The sequence below is a fragment of the Salvelinus namaycush genome, chromosome 7 (assembly GCF_016432855.1).
Source record: "Salvelinus namaycush isolate Seneca chromosome 7, SaNama_1.0, whole genome shotgun sequence".
In the NCBI taxonomy this organism is placed as follows: Eukaryota; Metazoa; Chordata; class Actinopteri; order Salmoniformes; family Salmonidae; genus Salvelinus; species Salvelinus namaycush.
In genome coordinates, this window is record NC_052313.1 from 45965484 (window position 1) to 45977229 (window position 11746).

The window sequence follows — 11746 nt, forward strand, 5'->3', positions numbered from 1 at the left end:
TGAGGCTTTCAAAGGGGCTTCTTAATCATTCCGGCCATGTATCCTCTTCTGATTCGACCAAAACTTCTGCTGCATTCTAATTCGAGAATAGAAGAGCAAGCTAATTAGGCAGAGAGACGTAGCCTTTCTGAAGCCTGACTCGACTGGCAGTTTTCCCCCGCTTTCAAAAGAAAGGTGAATGGGATTTGATAGGTAATCAGGTAGGCAATCGGAGTTTCCTGAAGTGATGAGGGGGTAAATTGTGATTTAATCCAGCTTTCGTCACTTCCCCGGATGGTGACGTCATGGCCTATTACAAACCTTTGTGCATGGTGTGATTCTACAAAGATGCATCATGCTATTCACCTTGACTATTCAATGCGATTCAACCTAGCAATTTCTCACACCAATAGTGCAACTTACATTTTTGTCATTTAGCAGACTCACATGAGCCATTAGTAGCCTAGTGGTTAGAGGGTTGGACTAGTAACCGAAAGGTTGCAAGATCGAATCCCTGAGCTGACTTGGTAAAAATCTGTCGTTCTACCCCTGAACAAGGCAGTTAACCCACTGTTCCTAGGCCGTCATTGAAAATAAGAATTTGTTCTTAACTGACTTAGTTAAATAAAGGTAGAATAAATAAATAAAAAGTGCCCTTCTCAGGGAAACATTGACATATTTTTTTTTCAAAACAACACAAGTGTAAAATGGCAAGGGAGTTGATTAAAAACAACACTGAAAATAGTAAAATGGGAATTGGCTCTCGAAAGGAGTGGACGAAAGCGCAGGGTGGAAAGTGTTCATGATTTTTATTATCAAAAAACACTCAAACAAAATAACAAAGCGAAAGCGAACAGTTCTGTCAGATACAGACACTAAACAGAAAACAAGACCCCACAAAACCCAAAAGGAAAATGACAACTTATATATGATCCCCAATCAGGGACAACGATAGACAGCTGCTCCTGATTGGGAATCAACCACACCAACATAGAAATAAGGAAACTAGAATGCCCACCCTAGTCACACCCTGACCTAACCAAAATAGAGAATAAAAACCTCTCTACGGCCAGGGCGTGACAATTGGAGTTAAAACTCTCTGAGTTTAATATTTATTCAATTTATTGTTGTTTTAACTCCAAAAATATAAACACTAACCAGAGTAGTTTTACCACAAAATGGGGGTGTGACCATATAAACGCCAAAATAGTGTTAAATTTGACAACATATGCGTGATTTTGTGACTTTACTGTGTCTAATCACCCATTATTACTGCATGATGAACATCACAAAGGTAACAAATGTCACTTGTTAATTAGAGAGTTGATCCATCCAGCTGAATGTGTGTCATCTGGATCGCTTTATTGCTTCCCGTTTCCAAAACTCCACGTTTGGGTCTCATTTTAAGCACTGCTTTGAATGACTCACACAGCTCAAGTCTAAAAATAGCATTAGCCTGCTCTCCCCCACCCCTCATCCATCTCTCCCTCCTTGCTTCAGTGTTTCCAATGCGAGTAGCTGCTGGTGGAATGGAATATGAATAATCTGTGTAAGTCAGGTACTAAGGAGAAAAGAGAACTTGGGAAGAAAATAGTTTACTGTCTCTGGTATAGAAGCAGGGTGGGCTGGGATCCCAGAGACTTCAAAGATGAGGCGTGACATGGTAATTTCAGCAGTGCCTGAAAAGACAAAGGCACAATGGATATAGATGCTGCATGACTACATTTTCCTAGATTTAACCCTTTCACATGTTTATTCTGGATAAGCTACCCTGAAAAACATAATTATTCATTTTCTATTTAAAGTATGAGTGTTAATTTCTTCCACCTACCATCTATCATTTTTTTTATATTGGTAAAACATAATGTTTGACATAAACAGATGGACTATTTTCTGTCTATATTTGTTTTCTTTATTTTGCTGCTCACGTCACCAGTCCCTTTCAATGATCAGTAGGGCTTCTTCTGGACACCTACACTATATACACACCTTCAAATGAGTGGAATCAGCTATTTCAGCCACACCTGTTGCTGACAGGTGTATAGAATTGAGCACACAGCCATGCGATCTCCATAGACAAAAATTGGCAGTAGAATGACCTTACTGAAGAGCTCAGTGACTTTCAACGCGGCACCGTCATAGGATGCCACCTTTCCAAAAAGTCAGTTTGTCAAATTTCTGCCCTACTAGAGCTGCCCCGGTCAACTGTAAGTGCTGTTTTTGTGAAGTGGAAACATCTAGGAGCAACAACGTTTCAGCAGCGAAGTGGTAGGCCACACAAGCTCACAGAACGGGACCACAGAGTGCTGAAGCGCTTAGCGCATAAAAATTGTCTGTCCTCGGTTGCAACACTCACAACCAAATTCCAAACTGCCTATGGAAGCAACGTCAGCACAACAACTGTTCGTCAAGAGCTTCATGAAATGGGTTTCCATGGCTGAGCAGCCGTGCACAAGCTTAAGATCACCATGCGCAATACCAAGCGGCGGATGGAGTGGTGTAAAGCTCGCCGCCATTGGACTCTGGAGCAGTGGAAACGTATTTTCAGGAGTGATGAATCACACTTTACCATCTGGCAGTCCGACGGATGAACCTGGGTTTGGTGGCTGCAAGGAGAACGCTACCTGCCCGAATGCATAGTGGCAACTGTAAAGTTTGGTGGATGAGGAATAATGGTCTGGGGCTGTTTTTCATGGTTCCGACTCCCAGTGAAGGGACATATTAACACTACAGAATACATTCTAGATGATTCTGTGCTTCCAACTTTGTGGCAACAGTTTGGGGAAGGCCCTTTCCTGTTTCACCATGACAATGCCCCTGTCCACAAAGTGAGGTCAATACAGAAATGGTTTGTCGAGATCAGTGTGGACGAAGTTCACTGGCCTGCACAGAGCCCCGAGCTCAACCCCATAGAACAATTTTGGGTTGAATTGGAACGCTGACTGCGAGCCAGGCCTAATCCAACTTCAGTGCCTGACCTCACTAATGCTCTTGTGGCTGAATGGAAGCAAGTCCCCACAGCAATGTTCCAACATCTAGTGAAAAGCCTTCCCAAAAGAGTGGAGGCTGTTGTAGCAGCAAAGGGTGGACCAACTCCATACTAATGCCCATGACTTTGGGATGAAATGTTTGTCGAGCAGGTGTCCACATACTTTTGGTCATGTAGGTTACCTTCACCCCATGAGTTTTAGGATTCAAATACATTTAATAAGATGACATATAGTCAATACCATTGGTGATGTTTGATTGATGTACACTGTATGTTAATGTGTGGGATGTTCTGGAATGGAATGAATGCTTCTGCAAATGCAACACACACACGCACGGACACAAACACACACAACTGCAATACCTATGTTCTTGTGTGTGTGAACTGTCAAACAGGCCTTAAGTAAGTAGATGCTATTTAGAGAACGCTAGTTCAGTATGTATTCTACCACTCCTGCACTGCAGGCTGCCTGCTGATAGACTGGCATCAACTCTCAGAGGCAGTGGAGCACAAGTCAAGGTTGGCTGCACATGGCTTTTGCTCGTTTGACACTTGTCCTCCAAGTTGACCTTTTCACAGGTTAGTATCATGTTTTTTGTTGTTTTTTTCCATTTCCTCTGCATTACTCAAGGTATAAGAATGTGCTAAAATACTATGTTTGAACCCTGTCCCTGTGTCTGATGACTCCTGTCTCTAGAGACCTGCCTATGTCAGGCTTTATGGCAGTGAGCCATTGATGTGAGCATTTCCATGAATCTATGGATTCAAAAAAAACATTGACTAAGTAGAGAGATTCCGATGGGATGTTTTTTAAAATGTTTTTTCTTAGCATTTGATCCTCAGACAGAAGCATGTTGTCTTTTGCTTACACAGCTTTCTGTACACGCATGAACACACACACGCACACTTTCCCCTACAAAAACAATCCCCGACACACAACACACATCAGCTCTCTCATACACACACACGCACACAAACGCACACACAAAGAGCTGTTACCGGTTCTCATTTCCCAGAATTCTTCCCTGTTCTGTTTCCAAGAGCGGGGTGCAGGGAGTCATTTGCTAATTGGTTTGCAGCGGGAGCGCAGTTGCTCACCTTTCTCCCTAAAACCCCAGGGCTTCTTGTGTTGGATGATGTTCCTGCCTTGTGCTCTGCCAGCTAAGCTAAGCATTTGGAGGGTTGTTACTGTACTGTACATCCAGGTGCCTCTGTGCATAAAAGAGGATGCCTCTGACGTGGGACTAGAACCTGCTATAAATATCAAATCATGGCCTGTTTATTCTCTTGCACCGCTCCAACACCCAGTCAACAGGGGTTGCTCTAACTTAGTTTCCCATACCACTCTGTCTAAAATGTGGTTTGTCCCGGGCTAGTCTTATCTTTATACAGTTACACTGACTGCTGTTAGTATGCATATTCCATAGAGTGAATATGTGTAGGAATTCTAAAGTTCTAATTCCAAAACACGTAGTGTACTGTAGAAAGACAGCAAATATGAACAATGCATGAAAATGTTTTAGAGTTCTGTACTGCAGCCAACTGTAAATAAATGGTAGAATCTCTCAAATTGTGAGTACCCATCTAAATGACATATTTTATTTGTCACATGCGCCAAAAAAAAACAGGTGTAGACCTTACAGTGAAATGCTTACAAGCAGTTAAACAAAAAATCAGTTTTAAGAAAAAATAAATACTCTTAGAGCAGCAGTAAATAACAATAGCGGGGCTATATACAGGGGGTATCGGTACTGAGTCAATGTGTGGGGGCACAGGTGTTGAGGTAATTGAGGTAATATGTACATGTAAGTAGAGTTAGTAAAGTCACTATGAATAGATAATCACAGAGAGTAGCAGCAGCGAAGAAGAGAGAGAGGGGGGGGGGGGGGCAATGCAAATAGTCTGGGTAGCCATTTGATTACCTGTTCAGGAGTCTTATGGAAGGGGTGTAGAAGCTGTTTAGAAGACTCTTGGATCTAGACTTGGAGCTCCGGTACCGCTTGCCGTGCGATAGCAGAGAGAACAGTCTATGACTAGGGTGGCTGGAGTCTTTGACGATTTTTAGGGCCTTCCTCTGACACCGCCTAGTATAGAGGACCTGGATGGCAGGAAGCTTGGCCCCAGTGACTGTCAGAGACCTGGTCGTGTGGTGCCAGGACAACAACCTCTCCCTCAACGTGATCAAGACAAATGAGATGATTGTGGACTACAGGAGAAGGAGAACCGAGCACGCCCCCATTCTCATCGACGGGGCTGTAATGGAGCAGGTTGAGAGTTTCAAGTTCCTTGGTGTCAACATCACCAACAAACGAACATGGTCCACGCACACCAAGACAGTCGTGAAGAGGGCACGATAAAACATATTCCCCCTCAGGAGACTGAAAAGATTTGGCATGGGTCCTCAGATCCTCAAAAGGTTCTACAGCTGCACCATCAAGAGCATCCTGACCGTTTGCATCACTGCCTGGTATGGCAACTGCTCGGCCTTCGACTGCAAGGTATTACAGAGGGTGGTGCGTACGGCCCAGTCCATCACTGGGGCCAAGAGTACCGTAGCGCCAAGTCTAGGTCCAAGAGGCTTCTAAACAGCGTCTACCCCCAAGCCATAAGTCATATGATTCCTGAACATTTAATCAAATGGCTAACCAGACTATTTGCATTTGCCCCCCCCCCCCCCCTATTTTATGCTGCTGCTACTCTCTGTTTATTGTCTATATATAGTCAGTTTAATAACTTTACCTACATGTACATATTACCTCAATTACCTCGGATAACCGGTGCCCCTGCATATTGACTCTGTACCGGTACCCCCTGTATATAGCCTTGCTATTGTTATTTTACTGCTGCTCCTTAGTTATTTGTTACTTTTATTCTTATTTTTGTAGGTTTCTTTCTTAAAACTGCAGTGTTGGTTAAGGGCTTATAAGTAAGCATTTCACTGTAAGGTTTACACCTGTTGTATTCGTCGCATGTGACAAATACAATTTGATTTGATTTGAAATTGTGAGTACCCATCTAAATGACACATACTAATGGAGAAGTTTACATTCTAACCTGATGCCATCATTCTAACATTCTTCGAAGTAACTTCATTCCTATCTCAATAACCTTGGACACCGTTCAATAACTTTCATTTAAAATGATTTTAATGGTAGTAATTTCCGAACAGTCTTTGAATTGCTTTAATATGCATGTGCTATGTTGTTATATTATAGTGAAGTTAAACGTTCCGTTACAAAGATGCCCGTTTTTTTTATACCCATTTCTTTTACAATTCATGTACTCTACTCTGTGGTGTTGTGAGATGTTTTTCCATCTATTCTCAAGTCTGACATGAATACTAAACTACTGACAAGCACATCTGTTCAAGCATAATGCACTATAGTGCCTTTAGCACAAAACAGTGTGAAAGTCATGCAATCTTAAAACTGACTCTGTTTTCATGAGGGGAGAGGGATACATTTAAAATGATAAAATCGCATACATGTATAGGGAATGTACTGCAAGTCATTGAAGGGCCTCTGTCTTTGTAAGATTCTGTATTTATTTTCTTAGTCAACCTTGTGTTCTGTTTCGTTGTGTTCTTGAACGTAGCCCTGTTTCTTTGTGTTCTTGAACGTAGCCCTGTCTTTCATATTTGTTCATTGATTTCACTTGTGTCAGTTACTCACCTGGTCTCATCAGCTCCTTATTTAGTTTAGTTCATTAAGTTTGTGCCTTTGTGAGGTATTGTTCGTTTTGACTCTACTAAGCCTTTTCCTAGCTTGTTTGTGAGAACCAATTATAGCCTTCAGTCCTAGTTTTGATTCACCTGTCTATTTTGCCTACCTGTGTATGACCATTGCCTGCCTGTGACCAAGATTCCTGCCTTCTGTGAAGGCAAAATAAACACCTACCGCACTCTGCATGTCAATCTAAACCTTTTTCTCCCTGAGTATTCATTACTTTAGCCGTTTACCTATAAAACTAGTACGGTCAGCATTTACAAAGTGTTTGCACTCTTCTTGGTGGTTTATCCATAACTGAAGAAAGATGGTGCAAGGTTACAAAGTTCACACCTGTTTCTTTTTTCAGTAATGGATAAGCCAAGGAGAACAAACTCTTAGTGTATCTGGTTATTTGTCTTAATGAAGGTATTGACAGTAGAGAGTGGCAGGCCAAATATGTCAAATTTTTCCTGCACTGACAGTTGAAGTCGGAGGTTTACATTCACTTAGGTTGGAGTCATTAAAACTGGTTTTTCAACCACTCCACAAATTTCTTGTTAACAAACTATAGTTTGGTAAGTCGGTTAGGACATCTACTTTGTGCATGACACAAGTAATTTCACAGATTATTTCACTTATAATCCACTGTATCACAATATTCCAGTGGGTCAGAAGTTTACATACACTAAGTTGACTGTGCCTTTAAACAGCTTGGAAAATTCCAGAAAATGATGTCATGGCTTTAGAAGCTTCTGATAGGCTAATTAACAACATTTTGCATCAATTGGAGGTGTACCTGTGGATGTATTTCAAGGTCTACCTTCAAACTCAGTGCCTCTTTGCTTCACATCATGGGAAAATCAAAAGAAATCAGCCAAGACCTCAGAAAACAAATTGTAGACCACAAGTCTGGTTCATCCTTGGGAGCAATTTCCAAACGCCTGAAGGTACCACGTTCATCTGTACAAACAAGAGTACGCAAGTATAAACACAATGGGACCACGCAGCCGTCATACCGCTCAGGAAGGAGACGCGTTCTGTCTCCTAGAGATGAACGTACTTTGGTGCGAAAGGTGCAAATCAATTCCAGAACAACAGCAAAGGACCTTCTGAAGATGCTGGAGGAAACAGGTACAAAAGTATCTATATCCACAGTAAAACGAGTGCTATATCGACATAACCTGAAAGCCCGCTCAGCAAGGAAGAAGCCACTGCTCCAAAACCGCCATAAAAAAGCCAGACTACGGTTTGCAACTGCACATGGGGACAAAGATCGTACTTTTTGGAGAAATGTCCTCTTGTCTGATGAAACAAACATAGAACTGTTTGGCCATAATGACCATCATTATGTTTGGAGGAACAAGGGGGAGGCTTGCTAGCTAGCTGAAGAACACCATCCCAACCGTGATGCACGGAGGGTGCTTTGCTGCAGGAGGGACTGGTGCACTTCACAAAATAGACGGCATCATGAGGTAGGAAATTATGTGGATATATTGAAGCAACATCTCAAGACATCAGTCAGGAAGTTAAAGCTTGGTCGCAAATGGGTCTTCCAAATGGACAATGACCCTAAGCATACTTCCAAAGTTGTGGCAAAATGTCTTAAGGACAACAAAGTCAAGGTATTGGACTGGCCATCACAAAGCCCTGACCTCAATCCTATAGAAAATGTGTGGGCAGAACTGAAAAAGCGTGTGCGAGCAAGGAGGCCTACAAACCTGACTCAGTTACACCAGCTCTGTCAGGAGGAATGGGCCAAAATTCACCCAATTTATTGTGGGAAGCCTAACTTGACCCAAGTTAAACAATTTAATGGCAATGCTACCAAATACTAATTAAGTGTATGTAAACTTCTGACCCACTGGGAATGTGATGAAAGAAATAAAAGCTGAAATAAATACCTCTATATCTCTCTCTACTTTTATTCTGACATTTCACATTCTTAAAATAAAGTGGTGATCCTAACTGACCTAAGACAGGGAATTTTTACTAGGATTAAATGTCAGGAATTGTGAAAACTGTGTTTAAATGTATTTGGCTGAGGTGTATGTAAACTTCCGACTTCAACTGTATGTATTTGTTCCCCTATGCCTAATACATTAGAATGAACCAAATGAACCAAATATGTAATATTATTATAGTTACACAGGGACTGGACCTCTACGCCACCATCCACCACTGACTGTCTGAGGACAATAATCCCCTATCGTCTCAACTTTCCCCTTTCAAATGTCTGACTACCATTGTCTCACGCAAGTCCCGCACGAGTCCCAGACTGACAGACTGGATGGCTGTGTCCTCAAGGTTATCGACACATCTTACAATCTTCCAGAGTACATGAAACAGCAAAGCTAATTCCTCTCTGCTGTGATGCTTAGCTCACCTTGCAACCTCCTTCACCTAACAGGCTGACTACACCATCGCAAAATAAATTAAATGTATTATTCAATTATTGCACCCACACTGCTCGCGTGTGTCAACGAGCGTCTGCGTTGCCAAGGGCTAAAATAGAAGTCCTTTCTATTTGTGACGCAGATCGCAAGTCTTGCCTCTCCCATCTCCTCATTGGTTTATAGAAGCAGGTACCCACGTGCCATCTCCTCATTTGTTATACCCACGTGGGTGATTGAAAGACAAACTGTATTGTCGGTCGTCGTGGTAATACTATGAAAGTTTAGATGCAAATCACCATATAAGTTCAAAGAAGAAAAAGCCTGGAAGGAGGAGAGATGACTAGAAACGATTCGGTTGACCGTTTTATGTGTGATTAATTGTCAGAGTAGAGGACCTTGTGCATTTCAGGTAAAATAATAACTCAATGTTTATATCCCAGAACAAATTAGCTAGCAACAGCAAGCTAGCTAAATAGGACAAATTAGCTAGCAAGTACAAGCTAGCTAGCTAAATTGCCATAAATGTTTAATGCTTTTCGAACCTGTCCCCAAATTAATGTAATTGGTTCAGTTTGTTTTGATATTTTAACCTGCGTGTCGTGATCGTGTTTGGTGCGGGGGGACAAAATAAATGTATGGCGCACACGCGCAGCCGGTTTGGCTTCCGTGTTAGAGCTGCTGTCTCAGTTTGGTCGAGCTATGTCCTTCTATGCAGAAATAGCCTTCAATCTTTAGTCTTCTTTCCTTTTGTAAATAATTATCTAAAATTGCTTTAATTAATACAGAGTATAGAGCCAAACGTCTGATCATTTCATTTTGAGTAGATATGTTGATATGTAGTGACAAATTAAATGCATTATGTAACTTAAGGTTTCAGAACAAATTAAATGTTATTGCGGTACCTTGCCTGTATGTATCCAAATTAGCATCATATTCTCTATGTAGTGCAGTAATATTGACCAGACCCTTATGTGTGGCCTGGGAAAACATAGTGCACTATTTATGGTATAGGTTGTCATTTCAGACGCACCTCTTTTAAGCACCCAGGGAAACATCCTACACCTAGCCTTCCATTTGCCTTAGCAACTGTCAAGCCCTGATCTGTTTCACCTGTCCTTGTGCTTGTCTCTACCTCTACCTGCCCATCTTCCCAAGTATTTATACCTGTGTTCTCTGTTTGTTGCCAGTTCGTCTTGTTCGTTCAAGCTTACCAGTGGTTTTCCTGTCAGCTTCTATCGTTTCCCAGCCTCTCTTTCCTCGTTCTCCTGTTTTTTTCCCCCTTTGCCTATCCTGACCCTGTGCCTGACCTCTCTGCCTGAGCCTGCCTGCTGTCCTGTACCTTTGCTCCACCTCTAGATTACTGAACTCTGCCTGTCCCTGACCCTGAGTCCGCCTGCCGTCCTGTACCTTTGCCATACCCTGGATTTTCGGCCCCTGGATTTTCGACCCCTGCGTGCCTTGACCTGTTTTTGCCTGCCCCTGTTGCTACAATAAACATTGTTACCTCGACAGTCTGCATTTGGGTCTTACCTTGATCCTTGATAGTACGAACTAGCCATGACGGACCCAACAGACTTGGACCAGCTCCGTTACGCCATCTCCTCCCAAACAGCCACCATTGGTAGGCACGAGGAGTTGCTTCTCGGAATTATGGAGGGGTTCCAAGCCACGGCCGATCATCACGACCAAGCATTGGACATTTTGCTGTCTGTTTGTGTTCTCTGTCTATTTGTTGCCAGTTTGTCTTGTTCGTTCAAGCTTACCAGCATTTTTACTGTCAGCTCCTATCGTTTCCCAGCCTCTTTCCTCGTCCTCCTGGTTTTTAACCTTTGCCTGTCCTGACCCTGTACCCGCCCGCCTGATCTCTCTGCCTGACCCTGAGCCTGCCTGCGACTCTGTACCCTTGCTCCACCTCTGGATTATTGAACTCTGCCTCTCCCTGACCTTGAGTTCACCTGCCGTCCTGTACCTTCGCCTTACCCTGGATTTTTGACCCCTGACTGCCTTGACCTGTCTTTGCCTGCCCCTGTTGCTACAATAAACACTGTTGCATCTGGGTCTTACCTTGATAGCAACAGTCTTTAAGTATAACCTCAGGCTTTTAGTATGGGAGGCAGCGCCCACTAACCCCCTCCCCCTCTTCATTTGGAGAGCGAGACATTGGGTAATGTGAAAATGATAATGGGAACTTAAAGACGTCGTTTAAAAAATATTCAAAAATACAGCAAAGTACACACACTAAAGGGGAAAACAATGCAGTGATTTTTAGTCACAATTGCAAACTTTAAGGCTTAGGGAATTCAAGGCGTTAGTCTGATGGGAATCAGTGACATCATCAGCCTTCCCCCTTGTTTGAGGAACAATAGAGGAGCAATAGGGGGGCAGGTAGCTTAGTGGTTAAGAGTTTTGTGCCAGTAAAAATATCTGATGTTCCCTTGAGCTTAAATGCTCTTGTAAGTCGCTCTGGATAAGAGCGTCTGCTAAATTCATAAAATGTTAATGTTGTAGAGAACAAAAGAGGTAAGGCCCCCCCCCCCCCCCCCCCCCTTAACGTGTACTATGTAATGACTTACCTAGACCACCTATTGAGATTATCCTTTTGCTAAGTAAATCAGGTGTTACATGAGGTGAAAAAAGGAGACTGGAGTGCCACTGCCTTAAATATCCTCTAAATGCTT